Below are 20,712 nucleotides of genomic sequence, written 5' to 3'. Positions count from 1 at the left end.
GTAGACATTTTCCCAAAGAAGACATACAGATAGCCAAGAGAAAAGTGAAAAAATGCTCAACAATACTAATTATCAGGGAAATGCAAATTAAAACCATAATGAGGTATCACTTTACACCTGTCAGAATGGTTAAAATAAAGAAGACAAGAAATAACAAGTGTTGGCAAGGATGCAGAGGGAAAAGGAACCCTTGTGCACTGTTGGGAATACAAATTGGTGCAGCCACTATGAAGATGGTATGGAGGTTTCTCAAAAATTTAAAAGTGGAATTACCATATGGTCCAGTATTTCCACTACTGGGTATTGGTAGAACACTAAACACTAATTCAAAAAATATAAGCACCCATGTGTTTATTGTAGCAGTTTATTATAAATTTGCAACAATAGCAGTTAACTTGTAAAAATAATTTGCAAAAAATTACATTTGTTGTAAATTGTTTATTTACGATAGCCAAAATATGGAAGCAACCCAAGTATCCATCCACAGTAGGATGAATAAAGATGTGTGTGTGTAATGAAATATTACTCAACCATAAAAAGAATGAAGTCACGCCATTTAGAACAACATGGATGGACCTAGAGGTATAATGCTAAGTGAAATAAGTAAGAGAAAGACAGATATCAAGTGACTTCACCCATATGTAGAATTTAAGAAACAAATGAACAAAAAAGGAAATAAAGAGATAAATGAAAAGCCAGACTCTTAAAGTCAGAGAACAAACTGTTGGTTTCCAGAGGGGAGGTGGGTATAGAATGGGTAAAACAGATGAAGGGAATATACTTATCTTGATGACCATTGAGAAATGTATAGACTTGTACTCCTGAAACTAGTATGGCACTATATGTTAAATATACTTGACTAAAAAATAAAGAAAAAGGAAATATTAGTGTGGAGAAGATAATTTGCTAGTTAGTGATAGAACTGTGTTTGAAAATACCTAGCATAACACCTGATATATAATAGGTGTTGATAACAGTAGCTATGTTATTATTACCTAAAGAAAGTGGTGGGGGGTGGGGGTGCCTGGATGGCTCAGTTGGTGAAGCATTGGACTCTTGATTTCAGTTTAGCTTATGATCTCAGGGTCATGAGATTGAGCTCCATATTGGGCTCTGCACTGGGCTCCATGCTACGTGTAGAGCTTGCTTAAGATTCTCTCTCTACCAGGATACCTGGGTGGCTCACTTGTTAAGTGTCCGCCTTTGGCTAAGGTCATGATCCCAGGATCTGAGATTGGGCCCCACATCAGGCTCCCTGCTCAGTGGGGAGTCTGCTTCTCTCTCTCCCTTTGCCTCTCCCCGCAACTGTGCTCTCTCTCCATAGCGCTGCTCTCTGTCTCTCTCCAATAAAAAAACAAAAACAAAACAAAACAAAACAAAAACTTAAAAAAAAGTATTTCTCTCCCTCTCCCTCTATCCCTTCCTTTCCTCTCCCTCTAAAAGAAAAATAAAGATTAAAAAAGGAAAATATATCAGAATAACAGTAATTCACCCTTTTTTTCATGATACCTTTACTAATAAATATTGGAAAAGGACAAAAGTAGAAAAGATACCAGACTCATTTAGAATGTTCTAAACCTATGTATCAGAATGAAATAAAAAAGGATAAGCTAATTTTTAGCAAATTCAATTTCAACTCTGTTGTGTGGGATACATTAAAACAAAAGTAGCTGCTACTTTTTCATCATTGGGGCCAGTCAAGTGGATGTTCTTATGCAAATCAAGAAGAATAGTAGATAATTATAGCTAGATATATACCCCATGCATGTGTGTAATGAGGTTTTGTTGTCACCTAAATGAATTTCATCAGTAAGAATTCTAAACTTGTGTTTTGGGACTGTTTTTCTTTTGACATTTTGTTGTCTCTTTTTTGACTGTGAATGGTTGCCATGTGAGTTACTTTTAAAACATAGTCCTCCAAACCCGATTTTCTCTTTTCTTCCCCTATATCCCAGCCCTATCCATGGCCCCAACACACACACACACACACACACACACACACACACACCAGATTTATACAAAGTATAGCTTTTAAAACACTATCATTAAGCATAAAAAGACCAAAGAATGTTTGTAACTGGTATGCTGGAGCCAAAAAGATTTCTCACATTCTAAAAAGGAATCTTTGGCATTAATGGAGAAACCAGAACCAATTGTAAAGCATAATTACTGCACAAACATGCAGTATGTGTGAAGCTACGATCATTCCTTTAATCTCTCATACCAGAGAAAACCTAGACAATGTGTCCGTTGTTTCAATTCCCACGCACACTCCTCCCAGATTCTTCTAAAACATTGCTTTGTTTATACATTTATATAAAATGCAAGCAAATACCCAAGCTCAACTTCTTGGAAATCTGGTTTGAGTTCTTGAAGGAGAGTCAGAGTTTTGGCTCTTCATGCAGGTTAAAAAGAACTCAGTCATTAAGTGTCTGCCTTCAGCTCAGAGCATGATCCCAGGGTCATGGGATCGAGTTCCGCATGGGGTTCCCTGCTCGGTGGAAAGCCTGCTTCTCCCTCTCTCACTCTCCCTGCTTGTGTTCCCTCTCTCACTGTGTCTTTCTCTGTCAAATAAATAAAATCTTAAAAAAAAAAAAAAGGTGGATCACACAGCTAGGTTTATGGCTCTAATTTCAGTGATGAAATGGGCTCATGCAAGTAAGTGGCTATCTTCCAATCTCAAGCAATAACCCTAACACTTCAGGAAGCTATGTACTGAACTCATTTTTAGGAAGGAAAACTTATTTTTTTTTACTTTTGTGAAACTAATTTCCCAGCAGAATCTTTAAAAGTGTTTAGATATCTTTCTGCCACACGATTTCTGTAACAGCATCCATAACTTTTTTGGGGGTGCTCTGTGGCACAATTACACATTAATAATAATCACAATTGAAGTATGTTCAAGCACCTTACTAACTAAGCCCTTTATGAGAACAGGCTTGTAGAATTTGTTCAATACCACCACTGGGTGGATATTACTATTATGTTCCTTTTTCTGCTGACTTTGGTCTATATCAAATTTATCAAAACTCTGTTACCCGGCTCTTTAGTTTTTAGAGAAAACACTCTTTCTTGAAAATCATTATTACTATGCTTCACTTATTAATTTCTGCATAATCTTTGTAAAACACAATTTTATTGACTTTTACACATATGTAATTAGCTAGGAATTCCACTTCACTATTTGCTGGGCATGCAGAGATCAGTGGGGTATTTCCCATTCTCAGAACTCATATGTGTAGGAGGGAAGGCAAAAATATAAACAAAAATTATTACATAATAAACTCAGTGTTGTAAATATGTACACGATGTGGAGATGGCAGAGTGAAAGAAACGCTGGAGAGAGATGGGGTGCATCAAAGAAGACTAGCTTAATGAGCTGATATGTGAATAGGAAGTTAAAGGACAAAAGGTGAACAAAAGGAGAAAGACATCCTGTGGAAAACAGGCAATATGTGCAAAGGCATAGAAGCATGAAACCAATTTGTTTAATAAATAAAAACCCATCATATAAAATATGTTATTGGCAATAAGGTTTGAAATGGAAGAGAAGGAAAAGAAGGCAGATATCTGATAGGCAAGGCCCTTGATAGGCAAGGGCCAAGGAAGCAATACTAAGGATTTTAGATTTTATTCCATAGGTTATGGGTGTGCATAGGTTTTACATGGTTGAAAGACAAGGTAGGTTTATGTTTTAGAAAACCTGCTTCAGGGGCACCTGGGTGTCTCAGTTAAACATCTGCCTTCCGCTCAGGTCATGATCCTGGGGTCCTGGGGTAGAGCCCCATGTCAGGTTCCCTGGAGGGAGCCTGCTTCTCCCTCTGCCCCTTCGCCCTGACTTGTGCTTTCTCTCATATAAATGAATAAAATATATTAAGAAAAAAAAAAAAGAAAGAAAACCTGCTTCAGTGGTCACTGTGTTAGTCTAAGCAAAAAACATTGAGATCTTGAAGTAAACTCGGGTAGCATGAAATGAGAGGGGAGGGAAGATTTGAGAGATATTTAGGGGTCAAAGTTAGCAGGATATATTTAATGAGGGAGGCAAGGAAGAAAAAGAATCTTCTATGACTAAGTTTGAGAGTTGGCAGATGTGTTACTTCAGCCTTGACTTGCTGTTTATAACCCTCCCCTATCCTCCAGAATAACAGAGGCTTAAACACAGAAGTTCACTTTTCTCCCATAAAAGAAGTCCAGAGGTAGATGGTTTAGGCTGATAGGCTCCCTGAGGTCAGTAGAGAGCCATGCTCCTATATTTTTGCTTTATCATCTTACTACATAGCTTCCGGTTTCAAAGTCTTGTTCAAGATGGATGCTAGAGGGCACCTGGGTGGCTCAGTGGTTAAGCTGCTGCCTTCGGCTCAGGTCATGATCTCAGGGTCCTGGGATCGAGTCCCGCATCGGGCTCGCTGCTCAGCAGGGAGCCTGTTTCCCTCTCTCTCTCTCTGCCTGCCTCTCTACTTGTGATTTCTCTCTGTCAAATAAATAAATAATATCTTTAAAAAAAAAAAAAAGATGGATGCTAGATCTCCAGTTATCATGTACATGTTGCAGGACAGAAGATAGAAGAAAGAGAGAAACACCTCTGAGAAGGGCGCTTCCCAGTAGTAAAGTAGTAAAGTAAGTAGTAAATACTACTTACTTTAAGTAGTATTCCTGAAAACCCCATATAACATCTTTACATTCTTGGCTGTAAGGTAGTCATGTTTAAATGCTTCCTGTATAAATGCTAGCAAGTCTGGGGTATAGGTCATTCTGGGCAGCATTGTGCCAATGCAAGTAAGATTTTTACTAAGGAGGGAGAAAGAGAAAATGAATGGTTCCAGTTTTGGCAGCTGATAGTACATGGTTCATGAGACGTGGTGAAAGATAATGCCACAAAGAGAAAATCTGGGGAATATCTCTCCAAGTAGTAAACTAGAGCAATGTAGGGCTCATCTGGCTTGTTTACCATCACTTGGAGATACTCTTTTTAGAGCATTGGGAAGAAATGAACAAAAGAAGAGAATCCAGTGAGAAGAAATTGGAGGTGGAAGTAGAATTAGAAAGAATGATGTAAAAGAAGCCAAAAAGAAAAGAGTGATCAAAATGCCAGATAGTACAGATTATTTAAGTAAGATAGAATAAGAAGTGTCCATTGGATTTGGAGAAGGAAGTCATCATTGTTGGCTTTCTAAAAACCAGTTTTATTGGAGACCTAGTGGACGATACAGACTACAATAGGTTAAAGCATGAATTAAAGATTAGAAAACAGACAGCTGTGGACAGCACCTTTTAAGAACTTGGCAGATGTGAAAGAAGGCTGTAGCTAAGAGAAGATCCATAATCAAGTGAGTATGTAATGGCTATAGCTACTGAATGTGTTATTGGCTGCTGAGAGGGAGTTAGTAGAAAAGAAGAGGTACAAATGAAGTCCTGATTCTGTCAGCGCATCAGAATAGTGTGTCTGAATTCTGGAGATGAACTTTTCTTTTGCTGATTCCATGGAGTGAGGGAGACAAGACCTAACATGTAGGTCCTGCCCATGTAGCACAAAGCTGGGACTCCCAAGGCTCTGTATAAAGGTGAATAAGAAATGAACTTTGCCATGCAGAAGGAGGTAGTAAGAAAGCTTTCTGTCTTAACAATGGTGTTGAGTCTAGGCAGGGAATACTGCTTGAGAATTTCTTGTTTGCACAAGTCAAGTGAAGAATTTAATTTTAAAGTGGTCCTTAACTGATAGAGTTTTCAACTCACTGACAAAAGCAAATACAAATCCTTTCTCAAGAAAATAAACTCTAGATCAAGTTTCAGAGAATTACTCCAAAGTCCTAGGGAAAACTTGCAGCTCACAGTTAAAAGTCACAAAATATACCAGAAGACTTCCAGACTTTTGCTTCCATTCAAGAGGGAATGGAGTGACAGGGACCAGATATATCCTCTCACCAGGAATAACTTTTTAAAAATGGGGAAAAATACATGAAACAACAATTTTTCAGATTGTAACGAAGGAGAGTGATCTCCGAGTGATGGGAAACAAGCCAGATGAGCCCTACAATTGCTCTAATTCTCTGCCTGGAGAGGCTTTTCAGCTCATGTGCAGGGGTAGAACCCAAGCCTGAATTAAAGAGATGGAGCTGGAAATCTGGGGAAGCAAATGTGACAGACATTGCAGGGAGGCATACCAGAGAGGGCAGAACCGAACAGAAAGAGGACTTTGGAGATCTGCAGAGTCCCCCTCAAGTTTTCAGTTAAGTACTGATCCGTACATACGATGTGCAGATTTCAGGTAGAGTTTTAGGTAGAGGGAACTACCTGAGGCTGAGGGGAAAAAACACCCAAAAGGATTGCAGGATACAATTCCCAAGGCCCATATAGTGATGGTTCCTGCTTCCACCAACCAGAGTCCAAAATCTCACTATCATTAATTCATTCAGTGGAGTACTCAGAAGAACTTTGCCTCAGTAGCGGGACAAAATTAGTCTGAGAATAAATGCTTCCATTTTCCCACATGGCAAGCCTTAACAGCAAGACCAACAGAATCAAATAGTTTCCAAATAACTTTACTGTATTAGAAGACTCAAGGATATTTAATAGCCAAAACCTGGAAATGTCCATCATTATATGATAAACAAATAGCTATATTACACAATGGAATACTACTCAGCAGTTTGAACAAATAATATGCTATAGACACACAATATGGATGGACCTCAATGTAATTTTATACTTAGTAAAAGGAGCTAGACTAAAAAGAATATATACCATATAACTTCATTTATGTAAATTTCTACAAAATGCAAGCTAATCTATACTGACAAAAAGTGGTGGTTGCTTGAGGATGGGGTTTTGGGATTGGCAAGGTAGTTCTTTCAGGAGGATTCACAAAAAGAAAATTTGGGGGAGGTGATAATGCATATTTCCATTATTTTGAATGTGGTGATGTTTCACAGTTGTATACATATGTCAAAATTTATCAGATTATATATCTTAAATATGTACAGTTTGTTGAATCTCAACTGCACTTCAATAGTGTCTTAAAATTAAAAAAAGACACAAGGAAAGGAAAGTTCAAAAGTAGCCCAGAAACTTATGAAGAACAAGGTGTGGAGGGGCTTGCCTTACCAAGATCTAGGACATCATAAAGCTATAGTGACTCAGACATTGTATTGATCCAGAGATAGACAAATGGATGCATGGATCAGAATAGAGGGCATAGAAACAAACCGAATAATGCATGCAAGCTTGATTCATGATGAAGTCATTGCAGTTCACTGAAGAAAAGATCAACCATATAATAAATGGTGCTGGAAAGATCCATGAAGATTAAAAAACAAAATTATATCCCTACCTTGTACCATACATAAAAATCAATTTTTGGTGGGTGAAAGAATTAGCTGTGAAAGGATAAGCATAGAGATTTTAGAAGACTATGTAGTTTAATACAACCTTCTGATACAGAAGGAGTTTTTAAAACATTAAAGAACAAACAATGCAATTCACAGGGGGAAAAGACTGATAAATTCAACTATATTTCTCATAATTGCAGTTCATTAAAAACCATATTGAACAAAGTCAAAGGACAAACCACGAAGTGGGTCATAATATTTGTAATTCATTTACAAAAAGGATCAGCACTTCAAAAATTTTAAAGGACTTCTATGAATATATAAGATGTAGATAACCTAATAGAAAAATGGCCAAAATATATAAACAGGTATTTCAGGGAGGAAGAAACACAAATGGTCCATAAACAGGAAAATATGCTCTATCTTATTAGTAACTATGGAAATGCAACTACAATGTGCTACCATGTAATATCAACAAATGAGAAAAAATTTTTAAAGTTTATATGATAAACAAACTGAGGGGTTTGGGGGGGGGGCTTGGATGAGCCTGGTGGTTGGGTATTAAGGAGGGCACATATTGCATGGAGCACTGGGTGTGGTGCATAAACAATGAATTTTGGAACACTGAAAAAAACATAAAGTTCATTTGTCACCAATTTAGCAAGGCCTTGGAACAATGTAACTTATATGTCCTGATGAAGAGAGTATAAATTGAGAGAGTGCCATGGAACATGGTTTACATTACCTAGGACAGTTAAAATCTGTACATGCTTTGCAACCTAACAGTGTTATTCCTAGGTTTATGTCCTAAAGCCATTTAAAATTTTTTTTTTATTACAGTCAGATCACACTGGTGGGTGAATCAGCCTTAAAAACAAAAACAAGAAATGTAGACAAGAATATGATAGAATTAAACAGAACAGAATAGAAATAGAAAATATTGGGATGTATTGCGGATGATAAGGTGGTGTATTATTTTGCTAAGGTTTTGGATTGCTGTTAGTAAGGTTTTGTATTCTATTAATAATGTTGGATTATGTTGTAAAATATATTTCTTGTTATGAGTTGTGTTAAAAATTTTTTGAAAGCCATTTCCCTAAAAGAAAGCTTTAATATGTAGTAGGACACAACTACAGGAATGTCTAAATAGTATTGCTTATGATAAATACAAGCTGAAAATAGCTCAGATATCCAACAGTAATAACATATAAATAAATTGTAGATTAGCCATGTAATAGAAATACTATACAGATATAAAAGTGAAGGAATCTTGTGAGTTATCATGAAATGAAATACTCAACAAAAGTGAAAATAAAGGAACTCCCACTATATACACACCAAAAGAGGTAAATCTCAGAAGCATAATACTGAGCAAAAGAAATGCCTCACAAAATATAACCAGTATGATTTCATTTACATGAAATTTAAAACTAAACAATACGTTGCTTAAGTCTCCATACATAGGTGTTAAAACTATAATGAAAGGCTAGCGTTTACTCTTGGGTGGGAGGGAGAGACAATGGAGGTGTACACCAAGTATCCCCATTTGAAGGTACTGACAGTGCTCTATTGACCTGGGTGATGGGCACACATGGGCTTGTATTTCTATGATTATTTAGCCCAAACAGATGTGCTTATATGTTCTTTTATGCATGGTGAATTTCACAACTTAATTAAGGTAGAAACAAGCTAAAGAGAGCTTAATTCATGGAGTAAGATCCTTGAGGCAATACATTCGGTCGTCTTCAGAGCACAAGCAAACAGACATTTCTTGAACAGAAAGAAGGGCAACCCCTATTCTGAGAGCAGCACAGAAAGCAAAATAATGAGAACAGTTGCAGGTATGATTTCAGTTAGACGTATGGGTGAGAAGATACAGTGGAAAGCTTGATGGAATTAAAGTCTGATGAACTCTTTCTAAAAATATCATTGAAATTTAATTTTTTGAGAACAGTATTGCCTAATGTAAAAATGACGCTCCATATCTGAGTTGTCCAATATGGCAGCCATTGCCACATGTGCCAATAACTGAATGTTTGTAATGTGCGTAATATCTTGACGAACTGAATTTTTCATTTTATTTCACTTATTTTTTTTTACTTTTTTTTTTTAAATTTCTTTTCAGCATAACAGAATTCATTGTTTTTGCACCACACCCAGTGCTCCATGCAATACATGCCCTCCTTAATACCCACCACCTGGATTCCCCAACCTCCCACCCCCGTCCCTTCAAAACCCTCGATTATTTTTCAGAGTCCATAGTCTCTCATGGTTCACCTCCCCTTCCAATTTCCCTCAGCTCCCCTCTCCTCTCCATCTCCCTATGTCCTCCATGTTATTTGTTATGCTCCACAAATAAGTGAAACCATATGATAATTGACTCTCTTTGCTTGACTTATTTCACTCAGCATAATCTCTTCCAGTCCCGTCCATGTTGCTACAAAAGTTGGGTATTCATCCTTTCTGATGGAGGCTTAATACTCCATAGTGTATATGGACCACATCTTCCTTTATCCATTCATCCGTTGAAGGGCATCTTGGTTCTTTCCACAGTTTGGCAACTGTGGCCATTGCTGCTATAAACATTGGGGTACAGATGGCCCTTCTTTTCACTACATCTGTATCTTTGGGGTAAATACCCAGTAGTGCAATGGCAGGGTCATAGGGAAGCTCTATTTTTAATTTCTTGAGGAATCTCCACACTGTTCTCCAAAGTGACTGCACCAACTTGCATTCCCACCAACAGTGTAAGAGGGTTCCCCTTTCTCCACATCCTCTCCAACACCCGATGTTTCCTGTCTTGCTAATTTTGGCCATTCTAACTGGTGTAAGGTGGTATCTCAATGTGGTTTTAATCTGAATCTCCCTGATGGTTAGTGATGATGAACATTTTTTCATGTGTCTGATAGCCATTTGTATATCTTCATTGGAGAAGTGACTGTTCATATCTTCTGCCCATTTTTTTTAAAAGATTTTATTTATTTATTTGACAGAGAGAAATCACAAGTAGTCGGAGAGGCAGGCAGAGAGAGAGGGGGAAGCAGGCTCCCTGCTGAGCAGAAAGCCCGATGCGGGACTCGATCCGGGACTCGATCCCAGGACCCTGAGATCATGACCTGAGCCGAAGGCAGCAGCTTAACCACTGAGCCACCCAGGCGCCCCATCTTCTGCCCATTTTTTGATATGATTATCTGTTTTGTGTGTGTTGAGTTTGAGAAGTTCTTTATAGATCTTGGATATCAACCTTTTGTCTGTACTGTCATTTGCAAATATCGTCTCCTATTTCGTGGGTTGCCTCTTTGTTTTGTTGACTGTTTCCTTTGCCCTGCAGAAGCTTTTGATCTTGATGAAGTCCCAAAAGTTCATTTTCGCTTTTGTTTCCTTTGCCTTTGGAGATATATCTTGAAAGAAGTTGCTGTGGCTATCGAAGAGGTTACTGCCGATGTTCTCTTCTAGGATTCTGATGGATTCCTCTCACGTTGAGGTCTTTTATCCATTTTGAGTTTATCTTTGTGTATTTTATTTCACTTCTGTTAACTTAAGTTCAAATCACCACATGAGACTAGTAACTACATGTTGGAAATCTTCATTCTAGCACTTCAGTGAACTGATCTTTTTGATCTTTAGATAGCATCACTAGGCAAAATGGCCAGGAAGAACTCCCTTTTAGGTAAACAAATGGGTGGAACCTTTTTCTCTCACAAAAACCTGACTCAACTTCCAAAGACATCTAGCAAAACCTAGTAGTTCTCCTAGAAGAATTGTGGAGTAGGAGTTTAGTGGAACAGGAAGCAGGGGCAGAGAACAGAGAAGTCAAGTGAGTTCCCATTTGGGGACCTGTTGTATATTCAGCTATTCTGCTGAGAGTGAAAATTAAGTTTGGGTAGAGGCATGGGGAGGGTGAGAGCAAAATGTTGAAAAGTATTTCACAAAGTGGAATAGCCACATCACTGAGGATACCTAGAGGCAATTTTCCTGGGAACATAGAGTTGTTTGTAAATTTTGATAGCTATGAATTTATTTTAATGTAAAGGTTTTCTCCATTTATAGTTTTGTTGTTATTTTGATATATTTTAAGAAAAAGCAATTATCACATCACACCTAATATTTGATGGATATTACTTAAAGAGCAAAACACTGTTTTAAAGTTGAGTCAACTCAGAGAAGGGTATTTAGTAAATATTAGCTCAGGTGCTGCTTTGATATAACAAAAATCCCAAAGGTTGTGCTCAAAATTTTGACAAACTTCGATTTAAATATAATACCCAAGAGGGCAGCTGGGAAAAGTCAATGCTATGCTGAGACTCCATCTGCACATGAAATCACAACTTCACTGTGACTTAGGCAGTAATTCTTTATTGAGAAGCTCTGTGTTTTCATAGGGATATTGTCAGTAACTGCTGAAAAAATTGGATTTGTGAGAATCAAGGTAAGCAGGATAAACCGGAGGGTGAAACAGTCCTCCCCCCCCTTTTTTTTTTTGGCTTAAAACAACACAAATGTATTATTCTGCAATTCTGGAGGTCAGAAGTCTGACATGGCTCTCCTTGGGCTGGGATCAAGATGTTTGCCAGGGTGTCTTCTTTTCTGGGAGCATCAGGGGAAAATCCCTCTACTTGCCTATTCAGCTTCTAGTGGCTGCCTGCATTTCTTGGCTCATGGCCCCATCCATCTTCAAAGCCAGCTTCAAAAGTCAGCAATGTCAGCTGAGTACTTCCCCGGCCATCATCTTTACATTTCTCTCCCACTTCCCTTCCCCTGTAGTCCATTCTTTTTTTTTTTTTTTAAAGATTTTATTTATTTATTTGACAGACAGATCACAAGTAGGCAGAGAGGCAGGCAGAGAGAGAGGAGGAAGCAGGCTCCCCACTGAGCAGAGAGCCCAATGCGGGGCTCTATCCCAGAACCCTGAGATCATGACCTGAGCTGAAGGCAGAGGCTTTAACCTACTGAGCCACCTAGGTGCCCCACCCTGTAGTCCATTCTTGAGTTGAGCAGCTCCTACCCCACTTGCTGGCCTTGCTGCATATGCAAGAGGAGGGGACAACAACATATATTTTAAAGAATCTAGCACGGTCATAAAGTTATGAACTCTGCTATGGAAAAGGTGAGAGTTGTTAACTACTAGAGCTGAAGACATCTTTGGGGTGACATTTCACCGGGTGAGAAGTGTTGATGAGAAGCTGAGGGAAGTTACACTGTGAAAGCTTGGAGGGAGGGAAGGGTGTGATGAGTAGAGGTTGTGTGAGATGATCTAGAAAGATCTTCCTCACTTCTTCCTAATAGCCTCGATGGCTGGGTGGTTCTGTCACGGGAGTGCTGCATTTTACTCAAAGATTAATATATCCCTTTTAAACTGTGCCATCCTTTCTGGGAGGGCTGAGGCATGAAGTGGTGATCATTGCTTAGGTTTGTTTATAACACAGTGTAAACTGTGGGCATGGGTCACAGAATAGAGGACAGAACTTTTCATCAGAACATTCAAGGATCTGGAACCTAAGATTGTCTATGTGGATTGTTTTAGCTCAATGTCTCAGGTAATCAGAGGCCACCAATTAATTAGGGAGGGAAAGGAGCAGTTTCCAGAGATGACCATTCACATAGTCATTTGTCTAGTATCTATTGAGTGTATTATAGTGCTGGTGGCTATGTTGGATGTTGGAAATACAGTGATCCAAATAGACATGGTCCCTACCCTTATGGAGCTTATGTGGAAAAGACTTACATGATCATCCCTGTTGATTTGGGCTTTTCCAAAGTCATTGGAAATGCTAGGATTAAAAGAGTTGAAAATTTAGAGGCAATACTGGTTTTTGTTCCCTGAAAAAAGTCATCTATATATTATGCACTATGTTGCTTCTTTAGATTCTTTACAGAGCCAGCTCGGGAGACCGTGGTATGCTCTTACATTTGAAAAAATGCTTTCAAATTACTACTTTCCTAGAAACATCTCAGTTTGCCACTAATCCCAGGCATGCCTGTGGGAAAGTTAGGATGCCTTGATGGCAATATCCGCAGGCTTTTCCTTAAATGTTAGCAAATATATACTAATTTGTTCAATCCTTGTAAATATTCTGAACAATGGGGTGAAGAGGAAACTGGATAAGCATGGAAAACATCATAATTAAAGGAAAGAGTAAAGAACTTCAAAGTTCATGCTCTGAGTTCTTGATATCTCAAGATTATATCCAGTAGATGTCAGTAACTTTTTAACGTGGGGTCCTTGGCAATTTAGAGAGTCAGTAGACACCCTTCAGGGTGATCCAGCTATTTCCTGTATACGTCTGGGCCAAAATTCTCATCAGATTCTCAAAGGGACCTCCTGAAAGTCAAGAATCACTTCTGTAGATCCCTTAAAAAGGCTTCCATGAGTGCTTTCATGAGAATGGTCTTGGATGACTTTGCCCAGTGGCCACAGATCACAAGGCAGTGCAGCAGGACATGGGAGGCCCAGCTCCAGCTCCAGCTCCAGCACACTTGTTAGAGTCACGTGACTCTACACGCCTTGGCCCATTTGAGCCTCAGTTTCTTGTCCATTAAACAGGAGAAAGGATACTTTTATTTTTTACGTTTCTGTGTTGAATGCTCAGACCTACGTGCAAATGCTATAGAAACTTGAGGATACTTTCTAAAAACTAGAAGCCTTAACAAAGTGTTTACTATCTATACCTGTAGCGGTGTTAAGTTCTTGGTCACTAGAGGGAGCTTTAGGATTCAGGGGAGAGAAAGCCAGGGGCGTCTCTCCTTGAAATTTTAAGTTCTCTATGACAAATTCTTTAAAAAAACTTTTGCATTTTATAGCTATGCATTTAGGTTTGTCTTTGTTTTTTTCTTTTGTTGTTGTTTGTTTGTTTTTTGTTTTTTAGAGAACAATGTGTAAAAGCAAATATAACCACAGTTCCTTGTGACACAGGTTTTCCCGCCCAATATTCCTTCTGAGTTTTTCCCTGGTGGAAAAAAAAAAAGGTAGACAATAACTTTCCAGAAGGCTATAGGAAGAATGCACTTTTCCATCAACAAAGATGATTCATTATAAATTCTATGACATGTGGCAATGGTGGTTTGAGGATATTTGTACCCAGGAGGATGGGGAAGTCCATTGTCTACCTTTGGCCTAGTGTTAATTTGCATTTCCTGGTGGCACTTTCTGCAGTTCTCCTATTAGAGCTTCCCTATTGGAAAGAGTGTGGCTGTTACACCAGAGGACCCAGAACAGTTTAAAGGAAGAGCTGTCAGGGAAAGAAGCTAAGCTTGTACATTAGGGACTCAGAATCTTGCTGACTTACAATTTGTTTTGGAGCAATTTTTGTCCCCTTGTAGGAACTCAGTTTCTCTCTCTGCTTCTGACCAATACCACATCCTCTGCAGCCCATGAATATACACCCCATGGTCAGATGGTTTTTCTTTATGAAGTAGGGGACGTTAGGTGACCAGATTCAGGCCCCACATAAGGCCAGGCACAGTTTCGTAGGAGCACAAAGCTCTTGTATCTATCTGATTTTCAATCCAAATGTATTTGGAGAAGGTTGGGTCTTGATATTTTTCTTCCTTCTTGCCCTCTGGGTTGAATTTCAGTCCTGCAGTGAAACAGATGACTGCAGAAAATGGCCATCGTCATGATCTCAGGGTCCTGGGATCGAGTCCCGCGTCGGGCTCCCTGCTGGGCGGGGAGCCTGCTTCCCTCTCTCTCTGTCTACTGTGATCTCTCTCTCTGTCAAATAAATAGATGAAATTAAAAAAAGAAAATGACCATCGTTTTTTTCCCATGTGCATTTGCATGTAAATACTTATTTGTAAAGACTTAATTGCTAATACCTGCTACCAAAACTGGCCAATGAGACTGTCAGGCACAGATGTACCAAATTTTCTTGATTCTAGGATATACTCTCATGAACACTGCCCTCCTCAATTTTACTTTTTTTTTTTTTTTAAAGATTTTTATTTATTTATTTGACAGAGAGAAATCACAAGTAGACGGAGAGGCAGGTAGAGAGAGAGGAAGGGAAGCAGGCTCCCTGCTGAGCAGAGAGCCCGATGTGGGACTCGATCCCATGACCCTGAGATCATGACCTGAGCCGAAGGCAGCGGCTTAACCCACTGAGCCACCCAGGCGCCCTCAATTTTACTTTTTAAAAACGAAATCATGTTTGATTTATTTAAAGAACTGTTGACCACCCCTCCTAAAAAGCTGTCTTAAATCTAGGTTGTTTCCTGTGATCAGTGGCCTTTTTGAATTGAGGAAGTGTTCTAGGAAATACTTTATTTTTGTTTTATACATTTTCCACATCTGGATGCTGAAAAATCCCTCTCCTACTACATCCATGTCTTCTCTGGGGCTACTGGTGTCTCAGAAGTTACCCCAGCAGAAAGGTTTTGCCTCCATGGACAAAGAGGCAGGAGGTTGCAGGTAATAAAGCATGAGGCCCTGCTAGACTTGTTGACAGTAGCTTATGACAAACAGCCACCTCTCCAGGTACAGGCACTTGTGGAAGTCTCTCTTCTCCTTTTCCCTGACGTCTAATGACTAACTGACCCTCATCAGCTGACTTGGGTCAGAACAAACCAGAGGGTCTGCCAGCCCGTTTTAAGCACAGCTGTACTATGTTAGCAGTAGGAAATTTTCTAAAACAATGCAAATACTTGATTAGTGATTTCATTAATGAATACAGTCTGAGTCATTATCTCCCTTTTTTGTTTTCCAGAACCTACTGTTTCTTCTTAAAGCTTTTAGGGGGTGAAGGTCAGAAGGTAGGCAATAGAATCATTGTTCTCTAGTTTAGCACTTCTCAAATTTTAAGGCACATATGAATTATGGGGGAATCTGTTTAATTTTTTAAGTTGTTTTTTAGATTCTAGTTTGTTCACATACAGTGTGATATTGGTTTCAGGAGTAGAATTCAGTGATTCATCACTTACATATAACATCCAGTGCTCATCACAAGTGCCCTCCTTAATACTGATCACCCATTTGGCACATCCCCTAACGTCCCCTCCAGCAGCCTTCAGTTAGTTCTCTATGGTTAAGAGTCTCTTATGGTTTGCCTTCCTCTCTCTTTTTTTCTGCTTCCCCTAGGTTCATCTATTTTTTTTTTTAATTTTTTTTTTATTTATTTATTTGAAAGACGGAGATCACAAGTAGGCAGAGAGGCAGGCAGAGAGAGAGAGAGAGGGAAGCAGGCTTCCTGCAGAGCAGGGAGCCCGATGCGGGGCTCGATCCCAGGACCCTGAGATCATGACCCGAGCCAAAGGCAGCAGCCCAAACCACTGAGCCACCCAGGCGCCCCTAGGTTCATCTATTTTGTTTCTTAAATTCCACATATGAGTGAAATCACATAGTATTTGTTTTTCTCCGACTGATGTATTTTCCTTAGTGTAGTACACTCTAGATCCAGCCATGTTACTACAAATGACAAGATTTCATTCTTTTTGATGGTTGAGAAATATTCCATTGAATATATATACAAACCACATCTTCCTTATCCATACATCAGTTGATGAGTGTTTGGGCTGTTTCCAGAATTGGGCTATTGTTGATAATGCTGCTATAAACATTGAGGTGCGTAAGCCCTTTTGAAGATTTTATTTATTTATTTGACAGAGAGAGAGGGAGAGAGAATGCATATGAGCAGGGGCAGAGGGAGAGGGAGAAGCAGGATTCCCACTGAGCAAGAAGCCCAATGTGAGACTCAATCCCAGGACCCTGGGATCATGACCTGAGCTGAAGGCAGCCGCTTAACTGACCGAGCCACCCAGGCATCCAGCATAAGCCCTTTTGAATCAGTACTTTTGTATCCTTTGGATAAATACCTAGTAGTACAATTGCTGGGTGATAGGGTGGTATTTTAAGATATTTTTAAAAAATTTATTTGACAGACAGAGATCACAAGCAGGCAGAGAGGCAGGCAGAAAGAGAGAGAGGAGGAAGCAGGCTCTCCGCCGAGCAGAGAGCCGATGAAGGGCTCGATCCCAGGACCCTGGGACCACAACCCAAGCTGAAGGCAGAGGACCAACCCACTGAGCCACCCAGGTGCCCTGATAGGATAGTATTTTAAACTTTTTTGAGGATTTTAAAACTTAATGTATTTTTAACTTTTTGAGGAGCCTCTGTACTGTTTTCCAGAGTGGCTGCACCAGTTGGATTCCCACCAATAATGTAAGAGGGTGCCCCTTTCTCCACATCCTTGGGAACATCTGTTGTTTCCTGTGTTCTTAATTTTAGCCATTCTGACAGACGTGAGGTAGTAACTCATCATGGTTTTGATTTGTATTTTCCTGATGAGGAGTGATGTTGAGCATCTTTTCACATGTCTGTTGGCCATCTATTTGTCTTCTTTGAAAAAAAGTCTATTTATGTCTTCTGCCGATTTCTTAACTGGATTATTTGTTTTTTGAGTGTTGAGTTTGATAAGCTCTTTAAGATTTTGGATACTAGGGACGCCTGGGTGGCTCAGTTGGTTAAGCAGCCGCCTTCAGCTCAGGTCATGATCCCAGCATCCTGGGATCGAGTCCCACATCGGGCTTCTTGCTCAGCAGGGAACCTGCTTCTCCCTCTGTCTCTGCCTGCCATTCTGTCTGCCTGTGCTCGCTCGCTCTCCCTCTCTCTCTCTCTCTGACAAATAAATAAAATCTTAAAAAAAAAAAAAGATTTTGGATACTATCCCTTTATCAGAGATGTCTTTTGCAACTAGCCTCTCCCATTCCATAGATTGCCTTTTAATTTTGTTGATTGTTTCCTTTGCTATGTAGAAGCTTTTTTTTTTTTAAGATTTATTTATTTATTTTAGAAAGAGAAAGAGTGGGAGGGAAGGGCAGAGGGAGAGGGAGAGAGAAACTCAAGCATACTCTGTGCTGAGTGTGGAGCCCTACTCAGGGCTTGATCCTGCGACCCTGAGATCATGACCTGAATGGAAACCAAAAGTTGAATGGTCAACTGACTGAGCCATCCAGGTGCCCCTAAAAGCTTTTTTTTTTTTTTTTAAATTTATTTTACCCTAAAACTTTTTATGTTGATGAAGTCTCCAATAGTTTATTTTTGCTTTTGTTTCATGGGGGAATCTTGTTAAAATGCAGATTCTGATTTAGCAAATCTGGGAGTGGGGTGGTAAGAGCTGAGGTTCTGCTATGTTGCAGAGCTCCTAGGTGGTAACATTGCTGTTGGTCTTTGGACCACACCGAGTAACAAGGCCCTCGTTAATTTTTATCTCTCTTTCCTGTTTCAAGCTGACTCATGTCAGTAGGATTAAGAATACCTCTAATCTGATCTGCAGGCACTGTCAGAAATGAAAAAAGAGTAAGTAATGATACTAAGCCCATGGGAAATCATGAGGTCATGGATCCTATCTTCTGAATTAACAATTAAGTTTGGTAAGCCATGACTTTGAATTCTAACATAATGCAGTGCAAAATTTTGAGAAAAGAACTGTAGTGTGCACAAATGCAGAGAACAGAATTCAAGCATATCTGCTTTTTCTTAGAAGATGGCAAAGCAATTGTTTATTTAAGGTCATTATTAATATTTATTGGCAAGTATCATGTTCTCTACTGCATGTAAGTAGGAATCTGGCGGGGACTACCTGAGAACTTATGTAGCAATTCTTCCGGCTCTGAATCATCTGCATACTTTACCTTTATCTTCACTACTAGGAATCCTGTCTAATTATTGCTTATGCAAAGGGATGAATCTTCCTTGGTATGAAGAAATTTGGGGTGTCTCTTGAATTTTTTCAGGACAGCTATTTTTGGTACTTCTCTACTAAGTTTTTGGACCTTTAATTTGGTTTATTATGTTGCTTTGGATCTGTTATTATTTCCACAATTTCTGTTTTCTTGGGTAAACTGTCAATTCATTGTAACTGTTGGTCATTTCTTCTATTTTATAGGACTGGAAAATGGAAGTGAATTGTAAACTTTCAGGTCCAATCTCCTCCTTGAATTTCTACAAGCCAGCCTCTGCTTGAAACACACTGAATGATGGGGATTTTAGTATGTTACATTCTATCCTGGAACACCTCTGTTAGGAAGTTTTTCCTAATTTCAGTCAACAGTTGTCTCTCTGTGGCTTTTGTGTACTGGCCTGGTTTTACTCACTGGAAGCAATTCCTTTGTCTTGAATAGAATATGGATATAACACATATTGTTTAATAACTGATTTGTTCATGCCCAGCCCTTGGGGGTTACCAGTACCTTTGGAGTTTCCTCGTGCAGCAGGGTAGTCTTCAACGTCTGGCTCAAGGAATAAACCTGGGGTGAGGCTAAGAGTGGCACTGCCAGCCAGAGCGTGAGTCAGGAGAAGGCAGGACAGTCACTGCCCACAAGTCCTTTATGTTGCTTCATTCCAGGAGCTTGAGATATTCTGCATTTCTTCCTCACTTTCAACCTGACTTAAGCTTTCGATGAAATTCAGGATAAGAATTTATGATTACTCATGAATTTTCACACAACCACATCATTGGATAGGAATCTTAGAAATGATTCCAATTTCCAAAATAGTTACCTTTTCTTTAGTTATCACCTAAAACAAAATTTAAAACTGGCAAATTTGGACTCCAGTCTTCCTCTCCTATGCTCCTTTCAGGACCATTCTACCTTTCCTATTTGATGTTCCACAGTTGACCTGATATGTAAGGCTCCCCCCCAGGCAGGATCAACCTATGGTTTTGGGCCCTTCACTACCTCTTCTCTTCCTTTTCTCCTCACCAAAACCTACCTGTCCAGTGTGTGATTCTCTCAGCAGCTGGTTTTATCCAATATGACCTTGTCTCCTAATGTGTTTTGGTCCCTTAACAACACTTGGTAATGTGTAAGAAAACTCTTGTTTATTTTCCTGTCTCAGCACAATAATTCCTAAATCCAGTCAAACACATGTCTTCCAATGGCCCCTAGGTGGTAGTTTTTTAGTGGGGAGGGATAGAATTCATGATAAGATCACAGATGAAAAATTGTTTTGGCTCCCTTAGTACAATATCTTGCTTTCTCAGAAATAGCAGCAAGGTGCCTTAGTTACCCAACTCTCATTAGAACATGCTATGCTTCTTGTGCCAGAGTTACTGAAACTGTTCCTCTCCTGAACAATACAAAACACACACACATACACACATATACTTAGGAGCACAATTCTTTTTAATTGGCACTAGATAGGATATATTAGTATCCCTCCCTCCATAAGAAATGGGGGGCCCCTTAGTACAACTGTGTATCATTTATCTCCTCATTGTATGGTACTAGTTCTGTTCTCTATAAACAGTACTAACAATAAGTCTTACTGCTTGGGGTTATTGATTACAGCTACTTTCTTTGTTCCAGGTAGTGTGACTAGGGCTTAACAGGTTTCTCATTTATTGTTCATAAAACCCTGTAGTGTAGAAATGAGAAGGGATTCATAACTACA

The 20,712-nt window shown here is 39.3% G+C and overlaps 1 protein-coding gene across 3 annotated transcripts in view; it reads left to right on the top strand.

Annotated features, from left to right (window-relative positions):
- CCDC34 (coiled-coil domain containing 34) overlaps positions 1–20,580 on the top strand; it is a 71,759-nt gene extending 51,179 nt beyond the window's left edge. For 2 of the 3 annotated variants that reach the window (XR_014299076.1, XM_082684232.1), the window contains one exon: positions 19,205–19,456. The gene's annotated coding sequence lies outside the window, so the exon portion shown is untranslated. Of the gene's footprint in view, positions 1–19,204 lie in introns of all 3 variants that reach the window. The other variant, XM_082684233.1, reaches the window with a different exon arrangement.
- Positions 20,581–20,712: the final 132 nt, after the last annotated feature.

This window comes from Mustela nivalis, assembly GCF_964662115.1.
Source record: "Mustela nivalis genome assembly, chromosome: 9".
Classification (NCBI taxonomy): Eukaryota; Metazoa; Chordata; class Mammalia; order Carnivora; family Mustelidae; genus Mustela; species Mustela nivalis.
Note: the sequence above shows the minus strand (reverse complement) of the source record. Positions and strands in the feature narration are given on the sequence as shown.